The following is a 16,202-nucleotide window of genomic DNA, read 5'->3' on the forward strand; positions in this document are numbered from 1 at the left end:
ATAGGCAAAGGTTGCATGGCAAAAGATTTTAGCATCATTGGGACCCAACTCCAGGGATGTGGAAAAGATTGCCATTGTTCTTCATCCAAGGAGCTGTTGGGAGAAAAATCTATAAGGGAACTCTTGCTATTCCTTTTTTATTTTCATTATTTACTATCCTGGTGGTGTAGAATGAAGGGACCAAACAACATTTCTGGGTCAGCCAGAGACAGTTTTATTGAGCAAGGTTCAGAGCCAGATTTGTACCTGAAGCTTTGAGCCAGGAAAGAACTCTGATACAACTGTTTTTATACATTTCTAAGACAAAGAATTCGGTGATTTTCCATATGAGATGGATTTTCAACATTCGGTGATTTTCAACATTAGATCATACATTCTCCATATATGGCTAACACCTGTCATATGATAATTGACCCATTTCCTAATTACTAAACCATTAGTAAACCATTATTTTTAGTTTATAAGATTATCTTTAGCTAGACAACCTTTCTTAAGTGCTGTGGTTATTAATGGGAAATTTACTGCTGTCCTTAGGTAAATTTATTGGATTAAGTAACTCTTTGAAACATATATATCCTTGTGTCATTCACAGTGAGGTCACTCAGATGTTTTCCATATGGCTGTCCTTCCGTGACATCTAGGTCTCATCAGAAGATATATTACCACTTAATGGGGTTTAGCTGCTTTTAATGTAATCTCCAAGCAAGCACTTTTCTCTCTTATAATACTGTGAATAGAGAGGGTCCTTTAGAGCTCATGTATCTGACTCTGTATGATTCCTTTCTTTTATCCACATTAGTGGGAAGAAATATCCCTCTGGTTCAGTTCCAAGCTGGGAGAAAGAAGCTGGAAACAATATGGAAGCTGATTGAAAAGATGATTTATTGATGAAGCAAAACCGTCAACCATGTGCGATTCTGAGCAGCTGACAAAATTAAGTTGAGAGTGGGGCGTTTTATACCTTCTTTGGGCTTTATATTTGAGCTTCCTGTTCCTGTGCAAGAACATGTCCTTTAATATTCTATTGGCTGTTGTCAGATTAATATGGGGTCATGTAGGGGTTATGTAGCGGTCATAGCTGGCTCTATAGGCAAAAGAGGAAATGTTTGAGCTAATTTGGTTGAAGTCTGGACTGATCTGGTGGTGTGCAATGAAGGGACTTGTGTTCTGAAAGAGAGTTGGGCAATTTATATTGTATCTTAATGGCTTTCGTCCTATTTTGGATCTAGGAAGAGAGGCTGCTTCTAATCCTACCCTTCTGCCTTTGTTCAGACTTTGCAGGGAGTTTCAAAATATCCTGTCTTGAATGGATTACCAAATCTGGTAATCCATTTCTAAAGGTGGCCCCTCAGTTTCTGCTTGGGGGCAGGGAGACTTGAGGCTGCTTTCTGTCTCTAAAAATGTTTCTCCATTTCTCATTTAAGTATATATAATATTCTGCCTTTTTAATATTCCTCAAAATATTTCATTCTTCTAGGAGGGGGTGCTTCCCACACTATTTTTATCTTTATTTTCTGTTATGGTTTTTACTTTGTTCAAAATTTCCTGCAATAATTTCTTTCTAAAAAGGGAAGTAACTGGATCTGCTGCTGCCCCCTATAGAGGAGACAGCCTTTACTAATGCATATATCAGATGAACAAGAATATTTCCTATTTCCCTCACTGGAAAGAAGTGTAGGAAGTTACTCCTCTCCTAGAAAAATGAAATATTCTAGGAAATATTAAAAGGGCAAGAATATTTCCCCTAAAAGAGAAATAGAAATCTTAAGACAGAAATTCAGCTCCAGCTCCCTGCCACCAGCAGATATTTTGGTTATTTACAAAACAAAAGGCTGGGCCAGCTTATCTACAACACAAAAGACATGGCTCTGTGGACATGATAGGATTAGCCCTCACTCAAGATCCAAACCAGGACAAAGCCATTAAGCCATAATAGGAATTGCCCAAAGCCCCTTCATTACCCAGCAAGATTCAATCAGACCTGGGATACAGACAGCCTACAAAGTTAGCTAAGACCCCGCCCCTTGGGAATCTGACAGCCATTGGGATATGTTTCTCGTACAGGAACAGGAAACTCTAAGGCAGGGCCCAAGAGAGTGTATAAATATATTTCCCTCTCCGCTCCATGTGCTCTTTTTTGCCCAGGACCCAAAAACCCCATGTGGTCCTGTCCACCCTTAAACCATCTTTCCAAGCAGTCTCCATGTTTCCAGTGCCTTTCTTCCCACTTGGAACTGAACCCAGATGGACATTTCTTCCAACAGAAGGGAAATAGAAAACAAGAAGGGATGGCTTGGATAGGAAATAAGTGCAAATATATACAGGTAATGTTCATTTAACAACTATAATTGGGACCAATAACTTCTAAGACACACGGTCATTAAGTGAAATATGTGACTACACCTGAGTTATGGTGTCAGCTTCATTGCAATCGTTAAGGGAATCACAGTTTCTCCATTGTTTTTGCTGGTTGGGCCAGTTTTGAAGCTCACACAGGGTGATTGTGTAACTGCAGGACTCTGCAACTTTCATAAATGCATGCTGGTTGAAAAGAGCCCAAATCATGATCATGTGACTGAAGGGATACTGCAACAGTTGTAAATTCGAGGACCAGTCATAAACCTATTTTTTCAGCACTATCACAAATTTGAATGGTCACTTAGCAGGGCAGTTATTAAGCGAGGACTACTGTGTTTAACTCTGAACACAACATAATCCATATCTCTTGTAGATGCATGCAACCCAGCAGAGAACTGTATTCTAATCACACAAAGGTGTTTGTAAGGAAAATGCCAGCGAGCCATTCTATGTGGTTCTATACTGTTAAGTGCTGAAATGGCTTAAGTGACTAGACCTCCTCAGGCAGTCTTCCCAAGACTTTGCACTTGCTAAAGATATGAAAGAGACTCCAGGTAAAGTCACCTTTCTCCCAGCTTTATGGGAACCCATTGTTGGGCAACATGAGGACTATTACAAAAACCATACAGGCTTTAAAATGGAGACTGTTAGGAAGACAGTCTGCTAAGAGGTTATTGTGTTGTATGTGGACCCACAGCTCATAAGCAGTTGCCCCAAGGATGGAAAGGAATCTGAAGGATCAGATGATGTACAGATGAGGCCCTGGAGGTCAGAGGAAGGGTCATATATGGAGATAGGCCCCAGGTGTTGGTGTAATGGACATGAGAGTGAGGAATATGAATTCTGAAAAACATTTACTTCTTGTCTTCATTTCTTTGCCTTAAAACAGACAAACTGCTTTTATTCTTCTCTGTTTCTCTGCAATAGTACTAGGGAGGGATGGGGGGGCTGCCATGAGACAACAAATTAAACTGCTTTTATTCACTGCTTCTCTGCAATTGTATGGGGGGAAGGGGGAATCGGGGGGGCTGCACAGTCGTAGCAAGGCAGAAGCAAGCAACTTACCTGTTAAACCACTATGGGCCTGGTGGCTCAGCAGACTAAAGCATTGTGATTAACACCAGCTGTCTGCAATTACTGTAAATTCAAATCTCACCAGGCTCAAGGTTGACTCAGCCTTCCATCCTTTCTAAGATAGGTTAAATGAGGACCCAGTTTGTGGGGGCAATAAGCTGACTTTGTATAAATATACAAAAGTATGAAGGCTATTGCTTAACGCATTGTAAGCTGCCCTGAGTCTCCGGAGAAGGGCAGCATATAAATAAAACAAAAAACAAAAGCCAGGATATTGGAAACAAGAATAGCTCACTTAGAAGAAAAACTCCAAAACTACATAGCTAAGACATGAAACTAGGACACTTGCAAGATACCTGTGACCTGGGGTGAGTGACAGGTGACGTGACATTTAGCTGTTTAGCATAGCAAGCATAAAAGCCTTGGGGGGCTGTAATCCAAATCCAATATTATATATTATGCATGCATTATTAGGGAGTGGGTAAAGGGGTGAATGGGTTCTACCCTTGATTATAAGAATTGCTGTAAGATTGTAATCAGGGCCTTGGCTGCTTTCAAAGCCAGGGTTCTTATATCTTGGTACCAAAATAAAAGTATAATTTTGTATCACAACGTGTTTGGTGACTCATCGGCTTCGACACCAAGCTAAGGCCCAGTTTTGGGGACAAACAATCTGTTCTGTGTCCTGATTGTGGCCCTGTAGTAAAAATTATTCTGCAAAGCTGACCAGCACCAGAATTTCTTTTAGCGGTTAAATTTTTTTCCTTGACAACTAAATTTCTGTTAACTTTTTAAACCACAAGATCAAAGATATTCTTTGGTGTGCGTCAGTGGTGGGATTCTGCCGGTTCTAGGCGGTTCGGCCGAACCCTTTGTTAAATTGCTGGCTCGCAATTTAACCGCCCCTTGTCCTGCCCCTCCGTACCACTATTTATTGCCAACAAATAGTGGTGGGCAAGGGGCGGGCGAGCCAGCAATTTAACAAACGGTTCGGTGTTTTTTTGTAATTTTATTGGCCCGCAGAGCTTCAGCATAGGCTAATTAGCCCGTTGATTAGATTGGCCTCCCAACTCTCAGCTGATTTCCTCTCAGCTGTTTTGCTCAGGGCTCTGCTGCTTGCTTGCAAAGAGTGCTGGAGCAGATTTTTTTTCCCCCCCTAGCTATGCTGAAAAACGAAACTGAAAGTAAAACAGGCTGTTGGCTCTGCTGTTGCTGCAACGTTGGAAAATTAGGCAGGCAGGTTTCTTTTCTTTTTGTTCACCAAAAAAGGTAGGTGCAAACAATGGGAAATTTAGGGAAAAAGAGGAGAGTTCAAGATTTTAAAACACAAAAGAAAAAAAGCTCTATTTAACTAGGGAATTGTAATAATTGAGATACTATTAATTGTATATTGTGTTGAAAGCAGAAATGGTTAAATTGTGGTTTGGAGGAATATATGGGGAAAATTATTTGGTTTATTATTATTGGTAAATATAATTAATTGATTTGTAAGAAATTGGATTGCATGGAAATAATTGGAATATTCATGTTCATATTGATTAATATACAAAAAAGATAGTTATATAACTAATTGATTTATATTAAAATGTTGAATTTATATTAAACAACTGTAATATTACCTAATTAACCAATGTGAGGATGGATATAAAAATAGATGACAATGGGAAGGGCTATAATATAGAAGGGAAAAGTTGAATTTGATTAAGATTAGAGATGAGGATGAAGGGTAATATTGGTTTTTTTTAAAAAAAATAGATAAGGAATAAATATGGCAAAAAGGAAATATAGAAATTGTAAATTTAATTGAAATGACTAAACATATTTAAATTTGTGAACCGGACAAATACTCTGTTCAAAGAAAATAAATTGTATGTTTGTATGTGTGTTTCTAATTATTGCTATTTAATCATAATTGTTCTCTTTTATTCTTTAAAGTTTAACAATTCATTCTTTATCTTAATATCTTTATATTTGTTTGGGGTTGCCTTTCTTCCATTTCATCTTTTTTACTGTACAGCAATCTTTCTCCTCAAACCTACCACCTCTCTCTTTTCTTTTCTTCTTACTTTCTTCCCCCCCGCTTCTTCTCCTCCCTACTTCCTCTTCCTTTCTCCTCCTCCTCCTCTCTTCCTCCCTCTCTTACCCTCACTCCTACTCTAATTTCGCTTCCCTTCCTTCCTCCCTTCTCTTCCTTCCCTCTCTCTCCTTCCTTCATCCCTCTCTATTGATGTATCCTTTTGTGCATATGAATTACTCAGAGGGCTGAAAAAGTTATTTTTGATTGGTCCTCGCACTTTTGACCACTCCTCGAACTTACGACTGTCCTCACATTTTACGTTTTTGGCCCTATCTTGTCACCATGGTGAAGAGAAGCAGTTGTGAAATGAGTGACACGGTTGTTAAGAATGCTACAATGGGCATAAATGATGATCAGTCATAAGGGTGAGGACGGTCAAAAGTGCGAAGACCTGTCAGAAATCACTTTTTTCAGCCCTCTGGGTAGTCCTTTTGTGCATATGGACTACTCAGAGGGCTGAAAAAGTTATTTTTGACTGGTCCTCGCACTTTTGACCAGTCCTCGCACTTATGACTGTCCTCACATTTTATGTTTTGTGCCCTATCTTGTCACCGTGAAGACAAGTAGTTGTGAAATGACTGACACAGTTGTTAAGAATGCCGCAACGGGCATAAATGTGAGGAAGGTCATAAGTGTGAGGACCAGTCAAAAATGTGAGGACCAGTCAGAAATGACTTTTTTCAGCCCTCTGAATAGTCCCTATGTGCATATGGACTAGTCAGAAGGCTGAAAAAGTTATTTTTGACCGGTCCTTGCACTTTTGACCAGTCCTTGAACTTATGACTGTCCTCACATTTTACGTTTTATGCCCTATCTTGTCACCGTGGTGAAGAGAAGTAGTGGTGAAATGACTGACACAGTTGTTAAGAATGCCGCAACGAGCATAAATGTGAGGATGGTCATAAGTGCGAGGACCAATCAGAAATGACTTTTTTCAGCCCTCTGAGTAGTCCCTATGCACATAGCCACGCCCACCCAGTCACATGACCACCAAGCCACACCCCCAACCGGTTGTTAAAAAAATTGAATCCCACCACTGGTGTACATACAAACTTTATCAAACAAACAAAATTTTAAGATTATAAGACATCCACAGTTACTCTGTGATAAGATGAGCAGCCAATAAATGTAATCAATCAATGGCTCTTTCAAGTGTATATACTCAAAGTTACAACTGGCTGAAATTATATTTTTTTCACAACTCTATGGTGCAATGTAAACTAGCCTCGTGGTGTACCCCAGGCAATGTGACTTTGTCACAGCTAAATAGTCTACATATTCTGGCTACTGGACTTGACAAGGATCTCCCAGAAAGAAGCAGCAGCATGGGCACTGAAAATAAAAATGGTTAATGTATATCTTGTTATACCATATAAAATAAATAACAATTCTGTGTGAGTGTAAGACACCTTTTCCTATGCTAATGTTTTTTAAAAAATACTTTTATTACAATACTCATTTCAATGGCCATGCTTAATATTATGAGATGTTTAACTAACTGTCCATGTCTTTGATGTAACTGGGCAGAATGGTTTCTTTCATCCAGTCAACTGTTCTTTTGTGTTTTTTTCTGCTGTCCTGGGTTCCCTCTTTTCATGAAGATAAATCTTTTTGCTAGAGTACTCTAATAAATCATATAAATGATCTTCCAAATTGGTTACTAATTTGAGAGAGTATGCTAAAGTAGAATCTAAGACCAATTTAGCCATTAGTAATTAGCCCTTCAATTCCTGATTATTGCCTCTAGTTTGGGATGCAGGAAGCACCCCTCCTCCTATCCAGATGCTTGTACTGATATGAAGGCAGAAATGTCAGTCTCATGATCAATCATTCTGGCATCATTTCCTGGTAAAGATAAGACGGGAAGGCAAGATTATAAACCTAGATGCTAACAAACACATCTCTATTATGGTCGATTAGAGTGAGAGCTTCATCGTATGTTGTTTCCATTATTTAACGAAGTTATTTCTATGTTACTGTAGTCCTGGCATCTGTTGTCCATTGTATCTCCAAGATCTCGGGGTGGGGTGTCAATAGTCCTCTAGTTAAGTTACAAAGGACCATTTTGGAGAGTGTAGAGATATAAACTTAAGGAAGAATCTAATGCAGTCTAGGGGAGTTTAACCAGTTTAATACGTTTAACCAGAATACCCACTATATGATATGAGAGGAAGCCTTATCCAGGGTGAGGAGTATGAACCCCTTAACATGGGCTGAGTTGGAATAGCAGTAGTAGGACACACTGTTTGATTGCAGACTTTGTTAGAAATCTTAATAAATAAAAATTCTAAGTCTCTAAAGATGCTGCACAGGATCAGCAAGAGCGTGGACATAGGAACTGCAAAAACTGATGCAAAAACAGTAGATTATCTACTGTTTACTTGAGGAGGCATGTAGGAGATAATAAATGGCATTTCACAGTGTGGATATCACACATAATTATGTGACATAATTATGTATTTGATTAAGAAATACTGAAAGAGGAAGGTTTGGATCTGACAACTGGTGCTCTCGGCTCACATCATGGATGCCCAATCTTGGGTTCCAAGGAAAGGAAACAATATTGGCACTTGTGGGAACCCTAGCCAGCCCTGTTTTTAAATGTATGGTCATTGCAGTGGTAGTGGCCCTAAATCAAGTGCATTGTAGCCTAAGTGGTGGGAACATCAACTCCATTTTCTATGATTAGAAAAACAGCAGATAGGAAGAGAAAATGGTAATGCAGCAATATGAAGGATAACATTTATAGGTGATCCCTACAAGATTAGAAAGTGGGAGATTTTGGAGCAAGGAAAGACAAGGACATCAGGAGCAATTATCATGGTTGGGTGTGGTAGAAAAAGGAAGGGGTAGGAAAATTGGCAAGGGGCACATGGATTGGTTGAGCACATTGCACTCTAATTCAATTACAGCAGATAAGGAAGGGAAAATTTGTGAAGATTGGTGATGGCAAGGTACAGTAGTTTTGTCCTATGTGCTCTATGTGCTCAAAATCTATGTGCTTGATTTTGCCTCAAACAAAGCCAACTGAAATGTCCCAGTTTTGGTTCAGCTGGGCAGAGATACACCTGGGAGAGTCTTCTGAACTTTGAAGCTACAATGTGTTTATTTAATTCAAGGAACAAAGCACTTGCTCTGTTTTCTGCCTACCTCTTTAAATAGGGATAGATTGGAAATAAACTTTTTTTAAAAAAAATAGTCTTCATTAAAGCATATGTCTTACAATAGTTATATTTAATTTCATATCTCTGTATTCCCTGAAAATAAAACAAGTCAATTTCTGTTTACATTTATTTAGCAACAAACTTTTTTCCAGTTAGTAAGAAAGTCAGTAGAATCTGATTTATCAGCTATATATTTTTGCTGTTATTTTAGTACACGGACAAAGATGGAACAAAAAATGAAATAAAATGAATCAAACTATTGCCATTTTGTCTGTATTGAATTGTGCTTTTTATTTATCCCTTTTCAATTAAAATCAGTACTGTATATGCAAAAAAGGTTATTATAGTTATACAGGCAGTCCTCAAATTACGACCATAATGGAGCCTGCCCATTCAGTTCATCGTTAGGAGGACAGTAAGTTAATCACATTAAATGAATGAGCCCCCATTTCAGTTCTCCCCAATGCATTCGTTAAACGAATGTGAAGGTCATTAAATGTGCATGGGGTGCCTCAGGGATGGGGAAGACCATGGAGGGCATAGTGCAGGAACAAGACTACCTGCCTCCAGCCTCCCAAAGTCTCCCCTGAGACATCCCATGTTCTGCTTCCCACTCCTTGAGGTCCACATAGTTGCTTGGGCATCCTCTGCACTCATCCTTCCCCCCATCACCAATCGCTCACTTACCTTTCAAAGATCTCCAGAGTTCAGGATGTTGGGGTAGGAAAGGACAGGTTTCTCCATAGCTGAGTCAGATGGCAGAAAAACTTCCATCTTTTTCTGAGATGCTTGATAAGCTTCTCTGTTTTCCTTTCATCGCTACATGCTAGCCTTCCCTTCCCCAGCGAAGGCAAATGGTGAGGGAGAGAACTCTTCCTTCCCTTTCTTGATGTTTGCCTTCGGTCCCTTATTAATGGTGGATGGAGGGAAAACATGGCCAGTAAACAGTAAACTTTTCCTGTAGAATAAACTTCCTTTAGAGGCTCGTCTCTCTCTGCAAACACATGCACAGCTAAGTGCACCAAACAAGGTAGTTCCTTGTGTAGAGCTCCTTGTTTTATGCTTAACTATTTGGTTTAATCCCTGCTTATCTGGGTATTGGGCACCAGAGAGGATGTATTCTGGTCTTTTGGGTTCCTCCTTAACTTTCTGTTGATGCTTTTGAATGGTGTGTAATATGGTTTATTTTTATGTGTCTGTTGATGGCTGATTTATCAGAATACTAAGCTTCCAGGAATTTCCTAGAATTTTTGAATTTGGCTTGGTCCAGAATGTTCACAAGCTGGAATTGTGGGTGAGTCTGTCCATGTCTTGTGAGGTTGAGGAGATTTCATCATGTCTTCTGACTGCTAATTGGTGTTCATGGATGCAATCTACTAGTCTTCTGCCTGTCTGTTTTACATAGTGGCTGTTGCAGTCCTTACATTGTATGTTGCAGATGGCTTCTATGGTTTCTTCTTGGGCTTTCGGGTCTTTTGGTTTACATAAGATGTTTTGGAGGGCTTTAGTTGATTTGTATGCTATGATTATGCTGTATGGATGTAATTGTGTGCTACTTGTTTTTGAGATGTTTTCGATATATGGTAGTGTTGCCTTTTCATAGCTTGTTTTGATTATGCTGTAGTGGGTTTGATAAAATGTAGTGGGTTTGATAAAGTTGCATTTTGTTGGAAATTATTTTATAGGCAGTCTGTTTCCATTTTCTGATGTTTGGGGTTGTTGCAGTGCATTTCTATTCTATTTGTCAGAATAATGTTCTTACAGAACTGTTTTTGTGGGAGGTTGGAGTGTTACTTTGGTAATGCATTACTTGAGTAATGTGGGTTGTTTTTTTTAATGTACTTGCATTTCTAATTTGCTGTCATTTCCATTGCTGATATCTAAGAAGGGTATGGTGATGTTGTTTTTTTCTTCTTTTATAAATTTTATTCCTTTGAAGATGTTAATAGTTTCATATCAGATAGTGTTTGCTCTAACTGTTCCTTTTTTATCTCGACAAAAGTGTCATCTAGATATTGGATCCATATTTTTGGTTGTATAAGTGGGAGTGCCATAGTTTGTAGACTCTGCATAATGGTTTTTGTTCTAAATCCTGTGACTGATCCTATGTGTGTTTCTCTGATTTATTGGTATATCTGCCCATCAGATTGAAAGTAAGTAGTGAGGCAGAAGGTTGATGAGGTCCATGATACTGGATATTTTGATCATACTGTATTTAGTTAGGTTAGATTTGTAGAAAGTTAGCACCCACCCCTTTCCTAGAAGAATGAAATATTTTGAGAAATATGAAAAAGGCTGAATATTATGTTTCCCTGGATGAGAAATGGAGAAACATGCTCTTGGAAAGCAGTCACCCCACCTTCCTTAATAGCTGACAGCAGATATCAGCACTTATGAGATAAAGAGATAGTTAGCTCTATTCATAAGCAAATTACCTGAAGCAAGGTCTGAACAAAGGTAGGTGTTGTGACTCCGACTCCCGAGCCTGTCCTCATGGAGGAAGAGGACTCAGAAGGTGAGGGGGAGGAACTGGCAAGGCCTCTGTTATGTATGTATCTATTTTGTGCGGGAAATTCAAATGTAAAGTGAATTCTGATTGGTTCTTGGTCGCCTCTGAAAAGTATATAAGGAAGGCTGTTGCCTGTGTTCTTTTGCTGAAGTCTCACCCTGAATTAAAGCGCTGTTGTCATTAGCTTGCTTGTGCCTCTCGTTATTTATTTATTTATTTATTTATTAATTTAATTTGTATACCGCCCTTCTCCCAGAAGGGACTCAGGGCGGTGAACAGCCAAAATTAAAAAACATACAAATGCAAAAGTTAAGATAATTAAAAGAATTAAATCATTGGCTACCCAAATTTAAAACCCCAAATCCATAAAATTTAAAATCCCAATTAAAAAACCATTTAGGCTAGGCCGGCTTGATGAAATAAAAACGTCTTCAGGGCTTTACGGAAGGTCCGGAGGTCCGGGATCAATCGTATTCCAGGAGGCAGCTCATTCCACAGGGTGGGTGCCCCCACAGAGAAGGCTCGCCCCCTGGGGGCCGCCAGCCGACATTGCCTGACCGACGGCACCCCGAGGAGGCCCTCTCTGTGAGAGCGTATTGGCCGGTGGGAGGTTATCGGTAGCAGCAGGCGGTCTCGCAAATACCCTGGCCCTAAGCCATGGAGCGCTTTAAAGATGAGAACCAACACCTTAAAGCGCACCCGGAAGACCACCGGGAGCCAATGCAGCTCGCGCAGGAGAGGTGTTACGTGGGAGCGCCACGTCGCTCCCATAATCACCCGCGCGGCCGCATTCTGCACCAGCTGGAGCCTCCGGGTGCTCCTCAGGGGGAGCCCCATGTAGAGAGCGTTACAGTAGTCCAGGCGTGACGTAACCAAGGCATGAGTGACTGTGCACAAGGAGTCCCGATCCAGAAAGGGGCGCAACTGGCGTATCAGGCGAACCTGATAAAAAGCCCCCCTGGCCACGGCCGTCATATGCTCTTCTAAAGACAGCCGTGTGTCCAGGAGGACGCCCAAGTTGCGAGCCCCCTCTGTGGGGGTCAGTGACTCGCCCCCAATAGCCAGAGATGGCACCAGCTGGCTATACCGGGACGCCGGCATCCACAGCCACTCGGTCTTGGAAGGGTTAAGCCGAAGCCTGTTCCTCCCCATCCATTCCCGCGCTACAACATTGGCGACGAAGGTGGGATAGAGGCCACAAGAAGAAATTCAAAAAGAGCTCTGAGTTTCAGCCAGGGTGACTAGCGAACACGGAGACACGGCATGTCTGCCTACGTTCCGCCAAAACCCTTCGACCCAAACCGAGAGAAGTGGGGATCGTATCTGACCAGGTTCGAGTGCTCCTTGGAAGCGAGCGAAATGCAAGGGCTCTCAGCGAACAGAAAAAGGGCCCTGTTCTTAAGCCACTGCGGGCCAGACGTATTCGAGATGGCCGAATCCCTCTGTGAGCCAACCCCAGTCCAGACGGTTCCCTGGGATGTCCTACAGGCCAACCTGAGAGCTCACTACGCTCCGGTTCCGTCCAAATTTGTACAGCGCTACGAACTCCGGCAACGAGTTCAAAAAGAAGGAGAGCCGGTCAGCGCTTATGTGGCCGCGCTTCGAAAAGCCGCAACGCATTGTGACTACAGAGATTTGGATGACGCACTGCTTGAACAATTGATTTGCGGGGTTCGAGATACCCGGTTACAAAGGCGTCTTCTAGCCAAGCCAGACCTAACACTAGCCGGCGCGCTAGATGAAGCCCGAGCACACGAGGCATCAACGAAGGCTTCGGAAGCGCTGCAGCGACCAAGTTCAAGCAAAGACGGGCTGAAAACAGCCCCCGTTCACAAAGAAGAGGTGCGAACCAGCACAGAGGAAGAGTCGGACGAGGACGTCTTCCATACAGAAAAGAATTGAGCGAACAAAGCCGCCACCACGAGAACTGTCCTAGCTGCGGCGGGGATCACGAGAGTCATTTGTGTAAATACAGAGAAGCCATTTGCAGGCGTTGCGACAGGAAAGGCCACCTAGCACGAGTTTGCAGAGCTCAATTTCCACGTAGTCGAAAGCCACGTGACTACCGCGACCAACCAGAGTCGGCTCGTTCAAAACAGCCAATCAAAGAGAAAACGGCACGAACCTCAAAAGCGGGAGACCTACAGCATGAGAATCGGCCAAGCCAGCACAACCGACGATGAGAAAGTCTACACGAAAGTAGAAATCGATGGCAGACTGTGCGAAATGGAAATCGACACTGGGTCTATGTTATCGATCATGTCCTGGACAACACTCAAGGCACTCCTGCCCAAGCTCCAGAAAACCCAGCTGTCCTGTCAGAAAATCCGCCTCCTCGACTACCAGGGAAACCGAGTTCCCGTTGAAGGCGTAGGCAGGTTCCGGGTCACCTACGGCGAGTTCCAGAAAGATCTGCCCCTGACCGTCGTTAGCAAGCCCCTACCAAGTCTACTGGGCATGAAATGGTTCCGAGCCCTCGGCATGGGCTTCACGGGCGTTCACAGCATCAGCGGATCATCCCTCAAAGAAACCCTTCTCCACGAGTTTCGGGACGTTTTCGAAGAGACTCTAGGCAAGTACGTGGGGACCCCAATATCCTTTAATTTAGTCCCCAACGTAGCGCCAATCAGACTGAAAGCAAGACGAGTACCCTTTGCTTTAAAGCCCAAAATTGATGCGGAGCTCGACAAGCTCATTAAGCAAGAGGTGCTAATTCCCGTAGATCACGCTAAGTGGGAAACCCCAATAGTCACGCCAGTCAAATCAGACGGCTCAATTAGAATTTGCGCTGACTATAAGTGTTTGATTAACAAGGGGTTGCAACAGAGCGCCTATCCAGTTCCGATAGTCCACCATCTACTCCACTCCCTGGGGCCTGGCAAGCTATTCGCAAAACTAGACCTTGCGCAGGCGTACCAACAACTGCCTGTAGATGACGCTACGGCAGAATCACAGACAATAGTAACTCACAGAGATGCCTTTAAATGCACCAGACTTCAGTTTGGGGTCAGCATCGCCCCTGGGCTCTTTCAGAGCACAATGGAGCGCCTTCTACAAGGCCTCCCGGGTGTTGTCCCGTATTTCGACGACGTTTTGATTAGTGGCCAAGACGAGACTCAGTTAGGCCAGAGGGTTAGACAAGTCCTAACCAGATTCAGAGAAGCGGGACTTAAACTCAAACGAGCAAAAAGCAAAATAGCGGTTCCATCAGTGGAATTCTTAGGCTACCAAATCGACGGCACAGGCATTCACCCCACAGAAAGCAAAGTCAGGGCCATCCGAAGCGCGCCCACCCCCAAGTCGAAGTCCGAACTGCAGGCCTTTCTGGGCCTTCTCAATTTCTATACGATGTTTTTAAAACACAAAGCTACTGTTGCGGAGCCCCTGCACAGGCTCCTTGGGAAAAACATTCCGTGGGTTTGGGGCAAACGAGAAGCAGCTGCATTCAACGCAGTGAAGAGACTTTTGTCTGAGGACAGTTTCCTTATTCAATACAATGCTGAACTACCCCTAGTGTTGGTCTGTGACACTTCCCCCTTTGGCATAGGCGCGGTTTTAAGCCATAGACTGCCGAATGGGTTAGAGGCGCCCATCACCTATTACTCTTGCACTTTGTCTAGTGCTGAAAGGAACTATAGCCAGCTGGATAGGGAGGCATTAGCGGCTGTAGCTGGGGTCAAAAAATTTCACGAGTATTTGTTTGGTCGCACCTTTGAACTCATTACGGACCACCAGCCTCTTTTGGGACTTTTGGCTGGAGATAAACTGACCCCGGCTGCTCTTTCCCCCCGGATGACCAGATGGTCCATTTTCTTAGCCGCTTATTCTTACAGACTGCTCCACTGGCTGGGCAAAACCTTAGGACATGCTGATGCCCTCAACCGATGCCCCTTGCCCGACTTGTTGGACAACCCGACTCCGGAAGCCCTGGTTTTACTTCTTGACATTGTTTCCCCGGGCCCCATCTCCTCAACTGAGGTGGCGAGGGTTTCTGCCAGAGACTCTGTCTTGCGCACTGTAATGGGCTGGGTAACGAGGGGTTGGCCTACCAAGGTGGACGGTGGTGACTTTCAATTGTACTTTAACAAAAAAAATGAACTGTCAATGTTGGGGGGTTGTTTGTTGTGGGGAGACAGGGTGGTCATTCCTTCGCGGTTAAGGCACAGAGTTCTAGAAATGTTGCATGAGGGATACCCTGGTATTGTTTGCATGAAAGGCCTAGCTCGTAGCTATGTTTGGTGGCCACATCTCGACCAAGATGTCACTGAGTGGGTGGGGAAGTGCAGGCCCTGCCAGGAGTCCCACCCAGATCCTCCCATAGCTCCCGTTCGGGAATGGGAAAAACCAAAGGGGCCATGGAGGAGGATTCACATCTATTTTGCTGGCCCATTCCACGGCCAGAACTTTCTTATTATTGTAGATGCATATTCTAAGTGGCTCGAAATTGCCTTGATGCCATCTACCACTTCTGAGGCCGTAATCAAAGTACTCAGAAAACTATTCGCAACACACGGATTGCCGGACACCCTGGTATCCGACAATAGGCCCCAATTCACGGCAACTCAATTTGAGGGCTACCTGGCTGAATTAGGCATAAGACATGCATTATCCGCTCCTTTTCATCCGGTTTCAAATGGCCTTGTAGAAAGATTTGTAAGAATGGCCAAAGAAGCTCTTTCCCGGCTTGATGCAGGGGACTGGCAGCTAGAATAGATGAGTTCTTAGCGGTACAGCACGCCACCCCCGTGCCCCACCTTGGGCCGCAGCCCAGCCGAGCTCTTAATGGGCCGAAAGCTAAGATGCATTCTCGACCGACTGCATCCCAATTACTCCTCCGATAGCTTCACGGGGGAAGGGGGAGGATTAAGACAATTCCAAGTAGGAACACCAGTTTTTGCTAGAAGCTACACCAATGGGCCCTTATGGGTAGAGGGAACTATAGTAGAAATCACCTGTCCAAAGTCTTACACAGTTGATATAGGGCATGGTAAAATTTGGAGGAGACATATAGATCAATTGC

This window comes from Pituophis catenifer, unplaced genomic scaffold, assembly GCF_029215685.1.
Source record: "Pituophis catenifer annectens isolate HBS135680 unplaced genomic scaffold, rPitCat1.0.hap2 SCAF_1, whole genome shotgun sequence".
Taxonomy (NCBI): Eukaryota; Metazoa; Chordata; class Lepidosauria; order Squamata; family Colubridae; genus Pituophis; species Pituophis catenifer.